Here is a 20925-nt window from a genome sequence, read left to right as displayed (position 1 = left end):
GGTCATTTCCAGGTGATGTCCAATGCTTTACTTTTTTTTACTCGATTTTTGACCATCTCAGTTGTTATTTCTAACACTTGCATTTGTTTGTTGCCAATGCTTTTCTCAAAGTCATGTATCCACTTTGCTTCCTTATTGTAGTCCTTTGCATTTTCCCACAGTTCTTTCCAGAATTCAACTGTGGCCTGCTTTTCTGGTTTTTCACTTTTGGTGTCACCATTCACATTAAGACTTTGATAAAAACGTTGGAGATGTGGTTCTCTCGATGCTACATATTTCCATATATAGTGGACTTGCCAAAAGGTTAAGGCATTTTGGATAAAAATATTGTGGATTATGCAAAATATTCTTAAAAGAAGGATAAAGTTTACTCCACAGTTATTTTTGTTAGGTATAATTACTGACTGTACAGTGGTAGAGATTAATTTGATTTTGCACTTAATAACTGCAGCAAGACTGTTGGTGGCGCAATACTGGAAGAAGGAAGACTTGCCTACAATTCAAGAATGGACATTGAAAGTTACAAATTTAGCCGAGATGGCTAAAATATCTGCATATCTTAAAGACCACTCAAATGAGAGATATAAACGAGACTGGAAAAAATGGATTGATTATATACAAAATAAATACGGGACTAAGAAATTCCAGATAGCCTATGCTTAAGATTAGGAATGATTTAAATTGTTTAAAGTTAGCTTAGCAAGGAGGAGCTAAGTTCAATGTAAAGATGTTATCAATTTCTTATTCTTTTTTTTTCTCAACATATTTTAGACTGTGTTTGTTAAAAATCTATACCGTGTACTGGTTCTGGGAAGTCGGGGGGGTTAGGTTGTGGGGGGTCGGGGGTCAGGTAGGGGGGGAGGGATATATGTATACAGTATACATGTATACTGTTTCTTTTTACTTTTTCTTTAAAAATAGGATAGGCCAAGTATATTGACATGCAGCGGAAATACACTAAGGAGAGGAGGAGTGGGAAAGAAGAAAGATGGGCAGAGAGGGATGGGAGAGAGGGTTGGGGGGAAGATGAGAAGGATGTGGGGGAGTGGATTGTGGAGAGAGGAGTGGTAGAGGGGGAGGGGAAGTAGAGTAGAGGGGGATGGTGGAGGGAAGATAGAAAGTTGGAGACTGGTGGAAGAAAGAGGTGTATGGAGAGCGGAAGAGCTATATTGGGTTTCTATTTTCTGGGGCATTGTTGACAAGAGGAACTGATGTAATTATTGTTTAATGCTGTAAGGTGTTGGCTATGTATAGTATACATGTGAGTGTGTGTTATGAAAATGAAAATGGAAATAAAATATGAAAATTGAAAAAAAAAGACTGAAAAAATGCTGTTGGTCTGATCGAAATTGCTGATTTTGTTTATATTGGATGATTCGTGCCTCATATCTTTCAATTTTTCTAGCTGTTGCTGTTATCTGCTGTTTTACAATCTCTACAGCTTCATTGATGTTTCTTTTATCCAATCTATATCTTCTGATTAGCTGATCTATGATTTTGCTGTTTTTAAGCCATTGCTCATGCATGTTCTTTAAGTTACTAGCATCTGCCCTTAATTTTTTTGACTTTTTGTTCTAATCGGATTTTCCACTTTGGCTTTGATGCTTTTTCCATTGTGTGACTAGGTGCTTTGATTTTAATGCCTAGTTCTTTAGTGACTATTACATTATTACTACTACTACTACTACTACTACTACTACTACTACTACTACTGTTATTGTTATTGTTATTGTTATTGTTATTGTTATTGATACGGGTTGCTGCCAGCCTAGTTATTAATCAAGTACCAGTTTTTTGCAGTTCTGCTGGTGTTATTGTAGGAAGCTGCAATTTCTTGATGTGTTTTGTAAAATTCTTGGACATGATATCAAGTACTCCTATGACAATGGGTACCACTGTTACATGTTTCATGATCATGATGATTATCATCATTATCATCATCATCAGTGCTTATAACATATTCTAGCACAGTATTTTTTTAAAAAATTTGCAAAAAACCCACCTTTAAATATTTAGACAAGGAAAAAAACAAGCTAGAGAGTGGGGGGGGTTATAGGGGCAAAGATGATCAAGAATTTAAAATCAGTGAATAAATATAAAATATTCAAAAATATAAAAATGTAGGAGAATAAAAAGGTAGGTCCATTCTAAAAGTTTTTGCCACTCAATCTGGTACATGGAAGAGATATTTTTTTAAAGAATTAATTAATTATATTGTTTAAGAGATTTGAATAATTGCCTATCTAAAGCAGAACTCTCAGGAGCTCACAACAGTAAAGCCACATAACCTCAGAAATCATAAAGGCATCAAAGCAAAGCCAAAAATCCAGTCATCCCCCTGGGCTGCCAACAACTAGTTGTAGGCATCCTACTGTAAAAAGTTGAAAAGTTTGATCTTATAGCCAAGGCATTCTTTTCTGTATCACTACTCATATAACTATTGATGATAAGAGGCATGCCATATGATGCCTATGATGACTTCAATAACTGGGAAGGTACTTCTCAGAAATGTTGACCTTTACATTACCAAGGTTTGGAAAATTGATTTCAACTTGCTTTAGAATTAAACATAAATACATGAACTGATTCTGGAAGTCGTGATCTTTATAGGTAACATTTGAATTTCTATGAGATTTTCAGTCATTCAGGTCATGGTTGTCCCAAAGGAAGAAGTGAAAAGAGTTAAGGAAAAACAAAGAAAGTCTAGTTGCCTTTTGAAAAAGCACCTTTGGGTATCATTTGAATCTTCACATTTGTAATTGAACATTAAAATAGCAAAAATATAGCATTGTTTCATTGGCATAAAGAAATTTCTATGAGAATACAATGAAATACTATATTTGCAAAAGACTTGGATGTTTATGTGCTTGTAGAGCATTGCTTCTTATACTTCATGTCATAGATGCCTGAATTATTAGTATTTCATTGATAATTTTTATCCTGTTAATCTCAGCAGAAAAATAAACTAGCAAACAACATTATGCAAATTATCCCTAGTCAGTCATTAGCAGTAAAACATTTGAGTCAAGCCATATTTTCATAGTACACACTCCCACTGTTTCAAACTCACATAATTTTGCTTCAATATGCTATGGGATTGATATTTGGTGGTTTATTATTTTTAAGAGGAAATTAAGACCAACTTCATGAAGAAAGCTTTCACTCTTTGAAAAAATAAACTATTCACCATAAACATATAAATTCCCTGAAATGGAAAATAATGTAATTCTAACATCTGTCAAGTCCATTTTACCTCTTTTGTTGAACATGCTTGCAATCTCACTGGTTTTTATTATTATAGTTTTAAAGAGTGATATTTTAATAAGCACTCTTTTAAAATGTTCATGCAATAAAACTACAGGATGGGAAATTCAGGCCTAACTATAAGAAATACTGCTCCAAAAGGTCTTAGCACGCTGCCATAGATCATGGTGGTAGCTATATATTTATAATTGTTAAAAAGGAAATTTTATAACTCAGATTTCATTGACAGTTGTGATGGTTGTAATATCACTTCTGGACCAGAGATAGAATTATATATAACCCTAGTTATATTGGCTATATTTCCCTGTCCTCCTTTGCTTCTTGGTGTTATCTGGTTGATTTTTGATTGGATAATCTAATGCAGTTATTTTTAATGCCTGAGGTTGGTCAATTTATAAGAGATGAAAGTAAAAGAAATAATAAGAGAAAGAAAATGTTACCTAAATCCATTTTTGAGATGGCAATAGAATATAAACTACATGATATTTGGAGAGAAATGCATAAAACAAGAAAGCAATATACCTTTTATTCAAACCCCCACCAATCCTTATCGAGAATTGACATGGCCTGGATATCATCTGGACTATGTAATCAATTAGAGAAAATTAAAATTGAAATTGAAATAAATGAGTGGGAAGATCATAACCCAATAAAATTAAAATAGAAAGGCCAAAAAAAGAAGAAAAAGATGGATGATGAACCCAAATATCGTAAACAAAATACAATACATTCATATGCTAGAGAAATAATTAAAACTATTTTTAGAATAAATAAAAAAGAAGACACCTCAATTCAAAATCTCTGGGATACAATGAAAGCATACATAAGAGGCCTCACCATCACCTACATTGCGAGAAAAATCAGAGAACAAAAAGAACAAGAATGTATGCAAAAAGAACTGAATTACAGAAAGACCCAAAGAATAAAATTAAAAAAGAAAAAAGAGAGATGATAAAACATAAGCTTCCGGGTGCTCTTCAAGGGCAGCCCCATGTAGAGAGTGTTACAGTAGTCCAGGCAAGAAAGATGAGGGCATGAGTGACTGTGCACAGAGCATCCCGATCCAGAAAGGGGCACAACTGACGTACCAGGTGAACCTGGTAAAAGGCCCCCCTGGTCACGGCCATCAGGTGTTCTCCGCATATCCAGGAGGATGCCCAGATTGCGGGCCCTCTCTGAGGGGGCTAAAATTTCTCCCCCTATCGTCAAAGATGGAACAAGATGTACAAATCAGGATGATGGAAACCACAGCCACTGGGATTGAGCTTGAGCCTGTTCCTCCCCATCCAGATTCACACAGGCTCCAGGCATCGGAACATCACATCGAGGGCATCGTTTGGGTGGTTTGGGGTAGAGATGAAAAGTTGGGTATCATCAGCATATTGATGATACCATACCCCAAAACCATGGATGATCTCACCCAGTGGTTTCATATATATGTTGAACAGGAGGGGTGAGAGAACCAACCCCTGGGCACCCCACAAGTGACGCACCTCGGGGTCAATCCCTGCCCTCCAGTCAACACAAACTGTGACCGATCCGACAAGTAGGAGGAGAACCACCGTAAAATGGTGCCCCCTACTCCCAACCCCTCGAGTTGTTGCAGTAGGATACCATGGTCGATGGTATTGAAAGCCGCTGAGAGGTCTAATAGGACCAGAACAAAGGAACAGCCCCTGTCCCAGGCCCGCCAGAGATCATCGACCAATGTGACCAATGCCGTCTCCGTGCTGTATCTGGGCTTGAAACCCAACTGAAACGGATCCAGGTAGACAGCTTCATCCAGGGACTGGGGAAGCTGACGTGCTACCGCATTCTCAACAACCTTCGCTACAAAGCAAAGGTTGGAGACCGGACAATAGTTGGCTAAAGAAGCTGGGTCCAGGGAAGTCTTCTTAAGGAGGAGCCTCACCACTGCCTCCTTCAAGGCAGTTGGAAAGAACCCCTCTCTCAACGAAGCTTTGGTAATCACCTGGAGCCAGCCTCAAGTCACCTCCCAGGAAGCCGAGACTAACCAAAGAGGGACATGGGTCCAGCAAACAAGTGGTAGCACTGAGTCTCCCCATAATCCTGTCCATGCCCTCGGGGGTCATAGGATCAAACTCATCCCAGATGGTCTCCACAGGATTCATCCCCGTCAACTTGCCCGAATCTACCCAGTCAGAGTCCAAGCCTGTCCGGATCTGAGCGATTTTATCCTGCAGATACTGAACAAATTCTTCAGCCCTACCCTGCAAGGGGTCTTCCCCAGCTCCCTGAACAGGGCAGCTGGACAGTTATCTGCGGACGCGATAAGAGCAGAAAAATATTGCTGTTTTGCCGCTTTCACCGCCACTAAGTAGGATTTAATATGAATTCTTACTAGTCAGATTCGGACCGGCTGGTCCTCCAACCACTCTCTAGGCATCTTTTCTGGCGTTTCATCTCCCGGAGCTCCTTGGTAAACCAGGGAGCTACCCGGGATCGACACCGGGTCAGAAGCCGCAAAGGCACAACACGATCCATAGCCCCAGTGGCCGCCCTTTCCCAGGCTTCCACTAAGGCTTCGGTCGAGTTTGAGCAAGGGATTCAGGAAAAGTCCCAAGCTTCATCAGGAACCTTTCAGGGTCCATCAGGCGCCTGGGGCGGAACCATCTAGTCAGTTCCGCCCCCCTGCGGTGAGGGGTAGCAGTATGGAAGTCAAGCCTGATGAGGAAATGATCCAACCATGACAAGGGTTGTATAGAAATATCCCCTAAATCTAGATCATTCATCCACTGCCCAGAGACAAAAATCAGGTCATGCGTGTGTCCCCCATTATGAGTGGGGTCTTGAATTAACTGAGTTAGGTCCATAGCCCTCATGGAAGCCATGAACTCCCGAGCTGACTCGGATGTCTCACCAATGGAAGGCAGATTGAAATCCCCCAGGATCATAAGCCTGGGAAAATCAACCGCCAATCCAGCTAACACATCCAGCAGCTCCAGCAGGGCCGATGAAATGTAGCAGGGAGACAGGTACGTAACAAAAAAGCCCACCTGAACACCAAGGCCCAATTTCACAAAAAGGGACTCACACCCGCCTATCTGAGGCACAGTGACCTCCTGAGGTCTAAGACTTTCCCTAATAACCACCGCCACCCTCCCACCCCTGCCCTGGGCTCTTGGCTGGTGAAACGCCCAGAAGCCTGGTGGGCATAATTCACTAAGGGGAACATCCCCCTCTTTGCCCAACCAGGTCTCCATAATGCATGCCAGTTCTGCTCTACCCTCTTGTATGAGGTCGTAAATGAGGGGAGCCTTATGTACCATGGACCTGGCGTTAACCAACACCAGCCGGAGACCAGTGTCCTTTAATCCCGAGCACCCAGAGGTGTGAGAAGGGTGATGAGGGTCAGAAAGCGCGATTGCTCTTAAACAGCAGACCTGCATCCCCCGAACATAATTTGGCCCTCGGCCCCCACCATATCTGCCTCTCCCACAAACAGTAGAGATGGTGGACCCCCCCCCCCAATGGAATGGCTTAATGTCTCCTCCGGAATCCCAACCCTTCCCAGCACTCCCGACCCGCACCTATTAGTTAGCTCTGGCCTGTGCTCTGACAGACTCCCCCCCAAGCCTGTCTGAGCAATCCGTATCAACCCACCCCGCCTTCCACTTAAAATTCTTGATTAGTTTCCACCCATTGTTTCTGTTCTACACTCAGGTGCCCTGGATAATAGTTTGACCCCCTCTTCTTTGTGGCAACCCGTGAGATATTGGAACACTGCTATCATGTCTCCCCTAGTTCTTCTTTTCATTAAACTAGATATACCCAGTTCCTGCAACCATTCCTCATATGTTTTAGCCTCCAGTCCCCTAATCATCTTTGTTGCTCTTCTCTGCACTCTTTCTAGAGTCTCCACATCTTTTCTACATCGTGGCGACCAAAATTGAATGCAGTATTCCAAGTGTGGCCTACCAAGGCATTATAAAGTGGTATTAACACTTCACGTGATCTTGATTCTATCCCTCTGTTTATGTAGCCTAGAACTGTGTTGGCTTTTTTTGGCAGCTGCTGCACACTGCTGGCTCATATTTAAATGGATCTCCACTAGGATTCCAAGATCCCTCTCTCAGTTACTACTATTGAGCAAGGTACCTATAAGTCTTAGGAAAAACCAAGATGCCTGAATCATGGATGGAAGCAATAATATCGCTAATCCTGAAAAAAGAAGCCAACTTACAAGAAATTCAAAACTACAGACCAATTTCACTATTGAATTCCGATTATAAAATATTTGCACCGATTATGGCAGGAAGAATTAAACAAGTTTTAAATGAACAAATACATCCAGACCAAAATGGACATATTAAAAATAATACAAGACTCATCCTAGATATAATAGAATATTATGAGGCACATCCAGAAAAGCAATTGGTACTGGTTTTCCTTGATGCACAAAAAACATTTGACAACGTAATTTGGACATTTATAACAATGCAATTAGATAGGATGAAATTTGGAGAAAAAAATTACAAAAATGATATAACATCCAGACAGCCAAAGTTCTGATGAAGGGACAACTAACAGAGAAGATCAAAATAAAAAAGGGAGTTAGACAGGGATGCCTCCTCTCTCCTTTGCTGTTTATACTAACTCTGGAAATATTGTTAAATGAAATTAGGAAGGACCAGGGAATAAAAGGTTTAAGACTTAAAAATGAAGAATATAAGACCCAAGCCTAAGCCGATGACTTAGTATTTGTTTTAGAAGATCCACTAGAATCCAGTCCGAAATTAATTCAAAAATTAGAAGAATATGGTGGGCAGGATTAAAAATTAATAAAAGCAAAATAAAAATGATAACTAAGAATATGATAAAAAAGTAAGAAGAGGAATTGGAATTAGTGACTAAAAAGAACATTGGTCCTTACCTGAATGTCTCTTCTCTGTAGTGTAGGTGGGAGAGGCTACAGCAGGGTTTGTTGCAGCCTGATTGGTCCAGAGACTGAGGGATTTTTCTTTAATATATCCTCCTTTCCCTTCTGGCTCCCAGTTTAACGAATGGAACAGCTGATAGCATTATGTAAGGAAACAACTTTCCAAAACGAATGACAACAAGAACAGAAACAACGACCAGTTAAACCCAACCACCCTGACCCCCTCTAGTTACCTAGGGTGGGAACATAGCCCCTCCCACCTACACTACAGAGAAGAGATGTTCAGGTAAGGACTAACGTTCTTTCTCCTGTAGTTCCGGTGGGAAGGGCTACAGCAGGGACATACCCAAGCTAAGTCCCAGGGCAGGTAGATGACCCCGGGGCAGGGGGGGTCACTTGTTGGAGCACCCTACGACCAAAGGCCGCGTCCACCAAAGCGAAGCAATTGAGGCGATAGTGTCGAATAAAAGGAGAGGGGAAGCCCAGGTGGCCACCTGACAAATATCCTCCAGTGGGGCCCTAGTAGCCCAGGCAGCTGTGCTGGCTGCACTCCTGGTGGAATGAGTAGTGATGCCCTGTGGAGGAACCTGGTGGATGGCTTGGTAAGCCTCCATGATGGCCTGCCTCACCCACCTGCCAATGGTGGCCGAGGACACCCTGGCCCCTAATGACCTATCTTGAAAGGACAGGAACAAGGCCTCCGACTGCCGAAAGGGGGATGTACGTTTGAGATAGATGCATAGGGCGCGGCGTACATCCAAGTGGTGCCAAAGAACCTGCCTCTCACGGGAAGAAGAGGGACAGAAGTTGGGTAGGATAACTTCCTGTGATCTATGGAAAAGGGAATTCACCTTTGGGAGAAAGGTAGGGTCAAGCCTCAGGACAACCCTGTCCTGATGGAGCTGACACAAATCTTCCTTAGACGACGGGGCACCCAACTCAGAAATGCGTCTAGCTGAAGTGACAGCCACTAGAAAATTGACTTTCAGAGTTAGGAATCTGAGGTGGACCATCCTCAGAGGCTTGAAGGGAGCCCCTGTAAGAGCCCTAAGCACCAGAGGAAAGTCCCACATGGGGAACCTGCACACCGGAGGGGGACATAGGTTCGCCGCTCCCTTCAGGAAAGGTTTAACCAAGGGCGAATGTCCTAACAACCCAGTACCCTCCCCTGTTAGGACTGAGGAAAGGGCAGCCGCCTGCCTTTGCAAGGTGTTATGGGAGAGCCCACGGTCCAGACCATGCTGTAAAAACTTGATAACCTGGGCAACAGAGGCGGAGGCCATTGGGATTTGGAACCTTCCACACCAGGACGTGAACGCCAACCACATCGAATTGTAAATTCGAGTGGTAGAGGGATGCAGCCTCAATGGTGGAGATAACCTTGGCTGAGAGACTGGTGTCCCTCAGCAGGTGCCGCTCAAGTGCCAGGCGGTCAGTTGGAGCCACTGGGACTCTGGGTGGAGCAGGACCCCCTGGCACAGGGCGACTTCCTCCTGGGGAATTCTCCAGCAGGGAGATATGGACAGCTGGACCAGGTCCACAAACCAAGGCCGCCTCGGCCAAAAAGGGGCTACCAGGAGGACGTGGGCCCCCTCCAACACTATTTTCCTCAGGGTTCCCTGGATGAGAGGGATGGGGGAAAGGCATATAAAAGACGGGGGGACATGGGCGTTGCGTGCAGGAAAGCAGAAATAAAAATGGGGAAGCTGGGCATTGCTTGAGCTTTCAAACAAGTCCGCCCATGGATTGCCAAATCAGAGGCAGATCCTATGGAAGATCTCTGAGTCCAAATGCCATTCGCCGTGATCCACCATCATCCGGTTCAACCAGTCGGTCTGGTGATTGGCTACGCTCGAGATATGTTCCGAGAGGATGAATGCCAAGTTCCTCTCTGCCCACAGACCGAGTCCTGCCACAGGCTCCTGGAAGGGTCCCTCCCTGGCAATTTATGTGGGTCTTGGCTGCCACATTGTCCGTCAAGAGGAGGACATATCGTTGATGATCAATTCCCGAAAATGCAGTAAGGCCAGGCGGGTCGGCTTCAATTCCAGCCAATTGATATTGTGGCGCAGGTCGGATTTTTACCAATGACCCTGCGCCAGGCTGGTCCCCATCACCGCTCCCCAGCCAAAGAGGCTGGCATCCATCGTGATGGAGATGCAGTCCGGTTCCCAGAACTCAGTCCCGCAGTTCAAGGACGGGGACAACCACCACTTCAGGGATCAGCGTAGTTCTAGCGAGAGACAGATGAAGTGTGGGGAACCCACCGCCGTTGCAACAGGATGAGAGTCCACTGTAGTGTTCTGGAGTGCAAGCAGGCCCACGGGACAATCCCTATGCACAACACCATCTTGCCCACTGGCTGTGCCAAGGTCAGGATGGAAGCTGACCGAATTGCGCGGATGTGTCGTGCCAATGCTGTAGACTTGATAGACGTTCTGGTGAGAGATGGACCAGTCCCGTTATCGAACCTATCACCATACCCAAGTGTAGGATTCTCAATGAAGGGAAGAGGTGACTCTTCGGAAAGTTGATGGAAAACCCCAGGGACTATAACAACTGATGGTGCCTTGTAGTGCCCGGGTCGCCTGTGTGTGGGACTGGGTGAGGACGAGCACGTCATCTAGGTAACAATGGAGCCTCACCAGCCAAGAGCACAGGAGAGCCACCATCGCCCCCAGGACCTTCATGAATGTTTGGGGGGTGGAAGCTAGACCAAATGGGAGTGCCCTGTACTGAAAGTGATGGCTCCCATGTGAGAAACAGAGAAATTTGCGGTGTGACTGCCAGATCGGGATGTGCAAGTATGCCTCTGTCAGATCTATGGATGCCATGAAGTCCCCCCACCTGATCCCCAGGATGGACTTGAGAGATGAAATCTTGAATCGCCAGTAAACCAGGTAGGAATTCAGGTGTTTCAAGTCCAAGATTGCCCACCACCCCCCATAAAGTGAGCTCTGTGCGCTTGTCTCTGGCTTCAGTTTGTCTGCCACATCTCCAGGGCATTGGCAAAGAGAGCCACTGGGGCATCCACCGTGGGAAGCTGAAAGGCCTGGGCAAAAGCTTGTTCCATATTATAGTACCCTTTATCATTACCCCCCGAATTAAGTAAGGACAAAGGCCTAGCCCACTGATTTTGCAGTACCTCCAGGAAGAGTGGAGGAGCTGAGACCTCCTCCTTATCCGTATTGGGATTTATGAACATGGTTAAATTCGGAATCCTGCACTGGGAAACCGGTGGAGCCCCTGTGCCTATCGGGGTAGTCTCTTTGGCCTTGTGTAACATTGGCTTAAAGGCAGGGGGAGGAAAGAGCCTCGTCCTCTGAGAAACCCAGGTCTGTGTGTGCGGCCTCCCTCAAGATGGAACCCTTGCTGACCACTGAGGGGAAATGTGGTCTAGCCATCTCGTGTCTCCGGATGGAAGAGGAAGATCTCTGCCTGATGTCTGTCAAAGGCCCAGATGCCCCATGGGTGTTATCTCTCTGAGTAAGGCCTGAGGAAATGCCCCTCGATATTGCAGCAGAAATGAGTCTCCTGCTACTGTCTGGTAACTGATCCAAATCCTCTAGCTCCTCATCAGATGGGCCACGTGAGGGCCACCCCCCGAGGGACAAGTTGTGCTGCTGGTAAGAAGTCTCGGGATCCCCCCTCCCCCGGATCCTTCAACCTTCCCCTACAAGCTTTGGGAGAGATGGGAGGAGAAGGAGAAGTCACCGCCCTTTGGTTCCTGGTTGGGGAGATGGAGGGAGAAGAGGGACTGAACCCCCTGATAGGGGAACTAGAAATTTGGAATCTGGTCTTGATGGGAGATCTGGACCTGCTGGGGCATCAGGCCTAGAAGCCTGAGCCAGTCTCTTTCCTCTGGCTACCTGCTTTTCCAGAGATTTCTGCCTTCTGGATTCATCCCTGGCTGCCGCTCTGGAAGGGCATTGGTCGTCTAGAGGCTGCAGCCATGGGCCTAAGCCCGCCCTGGGCCTCCTCCGCCAGATCCCCTTGGGCCCTTTCAGGATTAGTTGAGGCGATGCCTCACTCACATGTCTTCAGGCCTCTATTCCTCTTATTCTGTGTGTAGGCCTCACTTGCTGAGGTGCTGCAGGAAGCGCGGGTAGAATTCTCTGCCCCACAAGGTCACACCAAAATGGCCACCACACCTTGTGGGTAGGATTAGGCCTCCGGATCAAGTGACTCTGAGGGGTTAGCCTCATGATGAGCCTGGTCCTCCGACCCTCACACTGTCTTGCCTGGCGTTCTGAGGCCACCTTCCTCCTGAATCTTCTTCTCCTGGCCTCCCCCAGTCTTCTCAGGCTACCATTGCTGAATTTAAATGTGGTGCATGTTCCTCGCACCGCCCGGGCTCCTCCGAGCCGCTGGGGCTGTTGGTGGTGACAAATGGCACTCGCAAGAGCGAAACAGCTGCTGAGTGCTGAGTGCTGCACTCAAACAGCTGATCTCCTAGAAGCCAGGGAACGGCCTCCACTAGCACAGAGGGAAATAACCTCCCTCCGGAGGCTGCGGAGCCACGAGGCAAGCCTTGGTCTCTTGGGAGACCCACCACTCTCTTTAGCCAACCACCAAGCCAAGAAGACAAATTTAGTAATTTACAGTGTCCAATTCAAATAATCAAATTCAATCAATTTCAATTCAAACTAATATCAATCTAATTACTAAACCCCACTGGAGCCAAGCTAGTGATTGGACCAAAAGACTGAGGGAAACTGGGATCCAGGAGGGAAAGGAGGATATATTAAAGAAAAATCCCTCAGTCTCTGGACCAATCAGGCTGTAACAAACCCTGCTGTTGCAAAAAAAAACCCTCCCCACCGGAACTACAGAAGAATGCAAATAACTAAGTAAAATACTTGGGGATCTGGGTGTCAGCAAAATGTTCTACAATTAAAGACGATAATTATAATAAATTAGTGACACAAATAAAGAAAGATTTAGAAAGTTGGAAAAATATTCAGCTATCACTAATGGGACGTAGAGCCACAGTTAAAATGAATATTATATCAAGAATTTTATTTTTGTTGCAAGCTGCACCAATTAATCTAGGTAAAACTTTCTTTCAGGAATTAAACAAACTGACTGCTAGATTCATTCTGGCAAGGACGAAAAATGAGAATTAAACTAAAGTCAATGCAAGATAGCAAGGAGAGAGAAGGCTTAGCATTACCAGACTGGGAGTTATAGGCACAAGCAGTAACACTAACATGGTTGAAGGACTGGATAGAGTTAAAAAATAAAAGAATATTGACCTTAGAAGGCCATGATCTGCAAGCAGGTTGGCATATGTTCCTATGAAATGATAAAAATAAAACGTACAAATATTTTCAAAAACATCTAATTAGAAGTGTGTTATTGCAACATTGGCTCAAATTTTTTTAAAAACCACTATGTGAAAACCCAAAATGGCTATCCCTGACAGAAAGGATGACGCACCCAAATTTTACAGATATGAATAAAGCGTTAAGATACAGAGACTTATTTAATGGACAGGGATATTTTAAAACAATCGAAGAATTGGCAGAACAAAACATGAAAGTTGACTGTTAACCTACTTGCAAATCAAAACTAAACACAATGATACTAAATTATATGGCATCCAAATGGAACCACATGAATTAGATAAAATAATCCAAAGCTCAGAAAGAAAGATGATAGGGAGAATATATAAATTTCTTCTGAAGTATAAAATGGAAGAAGAAATTGTGAAAGAACAAATGGTAAAATGGGCACAGAACTTTAGCTACTATATTGAATTAGATAAGTGGGAAAAATTTGGGAGGACAAATTTAAAAATGACACTATTAGTTGCATACAAGGAAAACCAGTACAAAATGTTTTACAGATGGCACCCAGCACCAGTAAGGTTAGCAAAAATCTCAGCAAATATCTTACCAAAATGTTGGAAAAGGGAATTAACACACGGAACATATTATCACATATGATGGAGGTGTATTGGAAAAGGATTAAAAATTGCCTAGAGTCAATAACAGGAGTCAAAATGGATTAGAAACCAGAAGTTTTTTTCTACTAGGAATAATGACTGCAAAATATAAAAAAGAAATCCAGTATTTAATTTTACACATAATTACGGTGGTGAGGATTACCTTCACTCAAAAATGGAAAAATAAATTGATACCAAGCGAAGATGAAATAATAAGAAAGATTACGGACTGTGCCAAAATGGACAAATTAACAAAAGAAATCCAAGGAAAAGAAGAAACAGAATATTACCAGATATGGAAAAAATGGTATAGGTGGATGGAGGAAAGAAACAAGGATCAATGAAAGAAGTCAGTAAAACCCCAAAATAGAAGTTAAGGAGAATTAACATACATACATACATACATACATACATACATACATACATACATACATACACACACACACACACACACACACACACACACACACTCAAGAGAGAAGAGAGTTTACATTTATTAGAGGTAATAACCCAATATAGTAGATAGATGAGTAAAATAAGAGGGTTAAAAATGGTGAAAAACAAATGAAATATATTAGAAGGGGAAATAACATAAGGAGAATTGTATCAATTTGAAATTGCAATTAGAAAGAACATGAAGTTCCTGTTTGTGATGTATTGTGTAAATGTAGTGTAGGTCTAAGTTTTGTGTGTGTATATTTTGTATGTTTGTAAATAAAAGAGATGCTAGAGGAAGGTCCGAGAGTGTTTTCTTCCACCCCATCAACCATAAACAAAGGTATTGTATAAAGTTAAGACAAGGTTTTATTTCAGACTGGTTGTGATTGCTTTCTGACTTTACACAATATATGATAATTGTCATAAACATTAGATGGAATTTGTTTGTTGTTGTATTTGTTGTATGTGCCTATAATAATGAAGTGGATGTATAGGGATAGGCATTCTCAGTATTCTTCAACATGCATTTTTGAAGTTTAATCATATCTGAATCCATTCCATCAATGGATGAAATGGATTCAATCATTACATTATCCCTCCTAAAACCTTACTAGTCCATACAATAAAATTATTAAATATAATTGAGCAAACTATCTTATTTCAAGCACCATTTTAATATTAGGAAATTTGTCATAGGGCTCCTACATTTTCTCCTGTGAGCAACCCACACAATTTGTTTTGGAGAAAATGCAGGGCCTTTCTTGGTTAACCTATAAGATTATTTTATTAAGTAACTAAACTAGGTTAACTAGCCATCTTCTCAACTTCTTCTTCTTGTGCCATATCCATCATCAGATGTTGGTGATCATGTTGGTGATCCTTTTGTATCAACAGGTACACAAAGAAGTGCTATTGAGTTTTGTCCAAACCAGTCTCTTAGATTTTGAAACCATGATGTTCTCAACTAGCCAGAATAAATGCCTAAAAGGTTATACTGCCGTTATATGTGCATTACATCATGGCTATCGATTCATTTTAACAAAATAATAACTTAGAGTAGATAAAAAATAAACCATCTTACTTTGTTCAGCCTTTGGGTCATTCCATGTCAAGTGGTCTGAATGTCCCTGCTCGACCATCATGGATTTTGATAAAATTTTGTGTGAACATGCACACATGTCCCCAATGAACATTGGTAACATGTTACATTTGCCAGTGCAATACTTGCGGAGATATAGTCATTTATTTGACCCCATACCACAGCCTTTTACAGTATGACTCTGAGGTTCCAGCAACTTTGAGACATAATATCTCCAGCAATATTTTGTTAAGACAAAAAAACCTTGGCCATCTTTTACGAATTTTTGTGCTCTATTAAACAAAATAATAAAAACATTCTCATACACCATCTCCATCTAGATAATTTGGAGCAAAGATTTATCTTTTCACTTTTATGATATCAGACCAGTTGACATGGAATGACCCCTTTCAGAGGTCATGATTTTGACATTTTCCCTTTGAATAAATGAGCACTGCTTTAGATTTGACCCTTTCTTATCAAAGATTATATTGTTGGCCTCTCATGCACTGGACCATGACATCAAAATTATGAAATACTTTAATCAAAAGTATTTCAACCAGCATGAGCTTTTAATACTTCGATAAACTATATATATTCCACCTAACCTAAAAAATGACTCAAAGACATAAAGATAATAACCATATTTATTTGAATAAAATATTCAGTCTTTTGCTTTATTGCCTAGAGATTCCATTTTGTTTTTTTTACATTCTTTATTTAGCATTCCAAATAGGTTTATCCATTAAACCAAAAATGAATCATGAGTCATCAACTTTTCAGATATTTAACTCCAAGCCAGATTTTCCAATCTCTGAAGTTCAGAGCAGACAGCAAGGATTGGAAATGTATAAAGATCATGAAATGCCAGTGTATGTAGTTAATTCATCCTTCCCTCCCTCCCTTCTTTCCCTCCATTTCTCTTTCTCTCCTATATTACCATTTTGACAATATCTTCAACCTCATCATGCACATATCATTAGCAACATTAAAATTATTGCTATTATCTTTGCTAAAAAGGCATTTACTCTGTGTTTAGCTTAATAAGGTGATATTCCCTATTTCATAAGGACACATTTGTAGAACATTGAAAAGTTCTCACACAATGCCCTCCAATTGTCAGATGATAGTTTGTACCTCTTTCAGTGTTTCTATGTGGGACAGACTTTTTAGAATAAGTTTCTTCCAATCTTCTTTTTAGATTCAGTTGTCAGTTTTTTAGATATCTTTTCTTAAGTAATTTCTAAATACTTTCACAATAAGCCTGTAATTTTTGGTATAAGAGACAGTTCCTTCACCCAATTATTATAATATTGCTTGATACATAGTTGATATTGATATTTAGTTGTCTCATTTGGGATATATTGGACTGGAGTGATATGATAGGCTGGAGAATCATGGACTGATCATGGCTCTACGATTATGAACCACCAAGATGGCATTCCTAATTGCCTGAAGTAGTCTGTCCCTGGAAAGTTCCTATGTGGAGCCATGTTTACTGAACAAAGGAAGTAAAAGAATATAGCAAACAAGAGGGTAAGAACCCCATAGTGCAGTGATGGTGAACCTATGCCATGCATGGCAGAAGTGGCAAGCAGAGCCCTCTGTGGGAACGTGCGCCATCACCAGTTGCTCTTCTGGGTTCTATTGTGCGCACGGGCATCAGCCAGATGCTTTCTTCCAGGTTCCGTCACGCGCATACGATATGATGGAACCTGGAAGAGAGCAGCTGTCTAGCATACATGCGCACAACGGAACTCAGAAGAGAGCAGCTGGCCAGTGTGCATGCATGCTGGACCAGCTGTCTGGTGTGCATGCACATGATGGAACCCAGAAGAGCAGCTGGTCGCTGCATGCATGCACACAGTGCGCTCCAGTTTTGGCACTCATTGCTGAAAAGGTTAACCTTTTGACATAAAATATCTGCATGAACACAAGAGTCATTACAGAACATTTGCTTATAGCAATTTTGGGAAGAGAATAAAAAACAATTAGGCATCTATATTGACATTTCAAAATAACAACACAAATATGTACCCTGTTTTGTTCTGTTCAGGATGATAGTTTCCAGAAATAGCTATTTCTAGAGACATGTGAAAAAGGAATTCATGCAGAAGAGAGCATCCATATATTTTCACCCAGAGCAAATAGACAAAGGATCATTTCAGGTGTCTGGCAGCAGGGGACTGTGGTCAAAAAGCTAAAAATATTCTTTCGATATAGTGACGGCTGGAGGAGACCGGACAGAAATCTTAGCAGGAGTTACAAAAGACTTGTGAAACTATTGTTACTAAGGAATAGAAATCTCAATAAAACTGATGTGACTTCACAGGATTCTCTCATGTATTCTTTCATCTCAAACTTTCTTGTATCAACTAACAAATTATGCTGTTGTGAAATGAAGCAGCATAATGTGAAAATTAATTGCCTTCATTTTTTACTACATCTCAACTTGTGTAAAAATTATGTGCCTCTAACTCTCCATTTCTCTTTCCATGTTTATCAGCATCTACAAGACTTCATAAACCGCGATATCTGTTCCCATGTGGAATAAATAACCAAGTGTTAGATAATTAAAGATGAGTTAAGCAAGTGTCTGTATTCCCTTATCACCAATGTTACAAATATTAGCTAACTGAAATGAGATTCTAGATTAATTTTGAAATTCAGCCACATTCTTCACTGATCATAATATAAAAGATTACAGTACAGATTAATCACTACAAAGAAAACTGTCATCACACTATTATCAGATCAAGAGCAATTTTTGCTACAAGCAATAGGTGAAGTAAATCTTATCACAGTGTCATCTGTTAATATATAAATCATTCTAATTTCCTGCAAGGTAAAGATACAAGGTGCTGGGAAGAGAACTTAATTTTATTTGGAAGAAATAACTGTCTCAAAATTTTATAAAAATAGCAACAAATGTTACAATAAATAATTTCCTTTACACATTGAAGTTTGCCAAGTTTAGACAGCGTATAGTAGACATAAAAACATAAAAGCTATATATAAATATTGCAATAAAAGCAGTTAAAACCAGTTAAAATAATTAAAATTAAAAAGGTAGAAAAAGAGCTAGCCAACCAATCATTGTAAGGTCTTCTGAGCTCCACAAACAAATTGACAAAGCTAGGTCTTCAAATATTTACAAAAGGAGAGGGGAGTGGTGGTCCCACCTCATCTCTGAGGAGAGAATATTCCAAAGGCCGAGATAGTTGAATCAGTAGAGGACATTCTTTCAAAGATGCTCCCACCTGCAGGAGCTTGGGTGTCTGATACATAGGAAATAATGTTCTTCTAGATAGTAATGGCTAACCTTTTTGTCGTTATGTGCTGAAAGTGTGTATGTGTGTGCACCCGCACCCATAATGCAATGCACATGGGAGCCCATGCATGTGTGTTTGACCGTCCCACACTTCATTTTGGGCTGGAAGGCCTCCTGCATAATTTGTATGTGCATTTTCATCTTTAGGTTTTAGCCTTGGTCACGTCTATATCTATGGAAAAAATATATCTATAAGTAAAATGCAATAATGTTACAACTCCTGAAATTTGCTGTTTTAGAATTTAGTTTAGAAGATTAATTTTGCATCACAGTATCAGTGCAACAAGAATTTTAAAACATAAAATTCATGTTATAATTAACTTTTGAAATACTGAAGATTAGCAAATTAGAATTTTTGAAAAGAAAATTCTAATATTATAATTTTAACTTTTAGTTAAGAAAATTGTCCTCCTTGGATTTCATTTTCCTAGAAAGAAAGGAAAATCCAACTGCCAAAATGGATTTTTTTTCATTCAAAAAGGAATATAGGAATCATTGATTACAACCAGTCACTTAGCAACCATCCAAGTTACAAGAGACCGCAAAAAAGAATCTTATGATCAGGTTTCAAAGTTCTGGTGACAAGCTCACCCATTCAGTCACATAATCACATTTTGAGTGGTCAGCCACTGCACTGCATTAATGGCTGTTTGGAGCATCCCACAGTCATGTGATCACAATTTTCATTTTTTGCCAAAAATCAAAAAATTACTTCCAGTTTCCAGCTAAAAGCTCCCATTGCAAATACTGGATTTGTTTAATGACCATCAATTCAGTTAACACCTGCAGAATTGCTTAACAACCACCACAAAAAGTTGTAAAATTGTATTGCCATGTGATAATCCACTTAAATAACTAGCATAACTTACAATAATAACTCTGATCTCAATTATAGGCTTAAATTGAGGAATACGTATACTTAATTTTGAAGAGCTTAATGTGATAGTGAGAGGTTTATGGCATTCTTTTTTTTTGTAACCTTTTGTAGTACCGTATATACTCGAGTATAAGCCGAGTTTTTCAGCCCACTTTTTGGGCTGAAAAAAGCCGGCTCGGCTTATACTCGAGTCTACAACTGGATCCGGCAGTGCTGTTGCCTGTTGGAGGAGGAGGGGATTCCTTCCTGCGAGACCCCGTCCAGAAAAATGCGGGGAGCGGCATTTGTGGGAACTCCGGCCGCTGCCCACCCGTGGAGAGAGAGGGAAGAGCCCCGAGCGAGCCGCCTCGGTTTGGCAACCAAACCCATCCAGCCTTTTACCTCCCGTCCCCCCGCCCGCCCGCTCGCAGCCCCCTCCCCGGGCTGGCGCCAACTCCTCCCCGTGCCCGGCCTCCAGCCGAGGCAAGTCGGTGTCTCTTTAAGCTAGAGAGAGGAGGGGAGGGAAGGCAGGGACCAGCCGGCTGACAATGGGCCGGAGCGGCTGAGTTGGAGCAAATTCCGCGGCGGAGGCGTCGTCCCAGCTCCAGCGGCTCCGAGGCGAGCGGCTTGGCCCTTCTGCTGGGCGCTCGGAGATGAAGGCGTGCTGGCGCTGAGTTGAGCAGCGAGCTTGCCGAGCGCGCGGCTCCGGGAAGCCCCCCTTCTCCTCCTTGCTGGAAGCCGAGCGAGCCCCGCCGCCCACGGACTCCCGCGGCCGCCCCAGGGCTCCGGGAGGCAGGACCCGGAGGCAGCCCAGCCCTGCCGCCGCCCCGCGCCCTCCACCCGCTGCGCGAGAGGGGACCCCGCTTTCCCCTTGCCAGATGCGTCCCTGGCGGAGCTGAGCCATGCGGCGGAGGCTCCCGCTCTGGTTCCGGAGCTTGCTGTGCCTCTGGCCGGTCCTGGTGGGACCCGCGGCAGGTAAGAGGCGCCGTCGAGCGCCTCGTACAATGATTTATGTATGAGGTTTAAGTGACTGAGACACACTCCTGGCTACGCAGCAATGTTATTTCTGACTTAGTATACTATGAAATCCCCCAAATCCTCCCCACTCCAG

Source organism: Thamnophis sirtalis, unplaced genomic scaffold (genome assembly GCF_051295495.1).
Source record: "Thamnophis sirtalis isolate CommonGarterSnake01/CBP01778 unplaced genomic scaffold, rThaSir2_p1.2 scaffold_4, whole genome shotgun sequence".
NCBI lineage: Eukaryota > Metazoa > Chordata > Lepidosauria > Squamata > Natricidae > Thamnophis > Thamnophis sirtalis.
The sequence above is the reverse complement of the archived record's forward strand: the minus strand, read 5'-3'. Positions refer to the sequence as shown.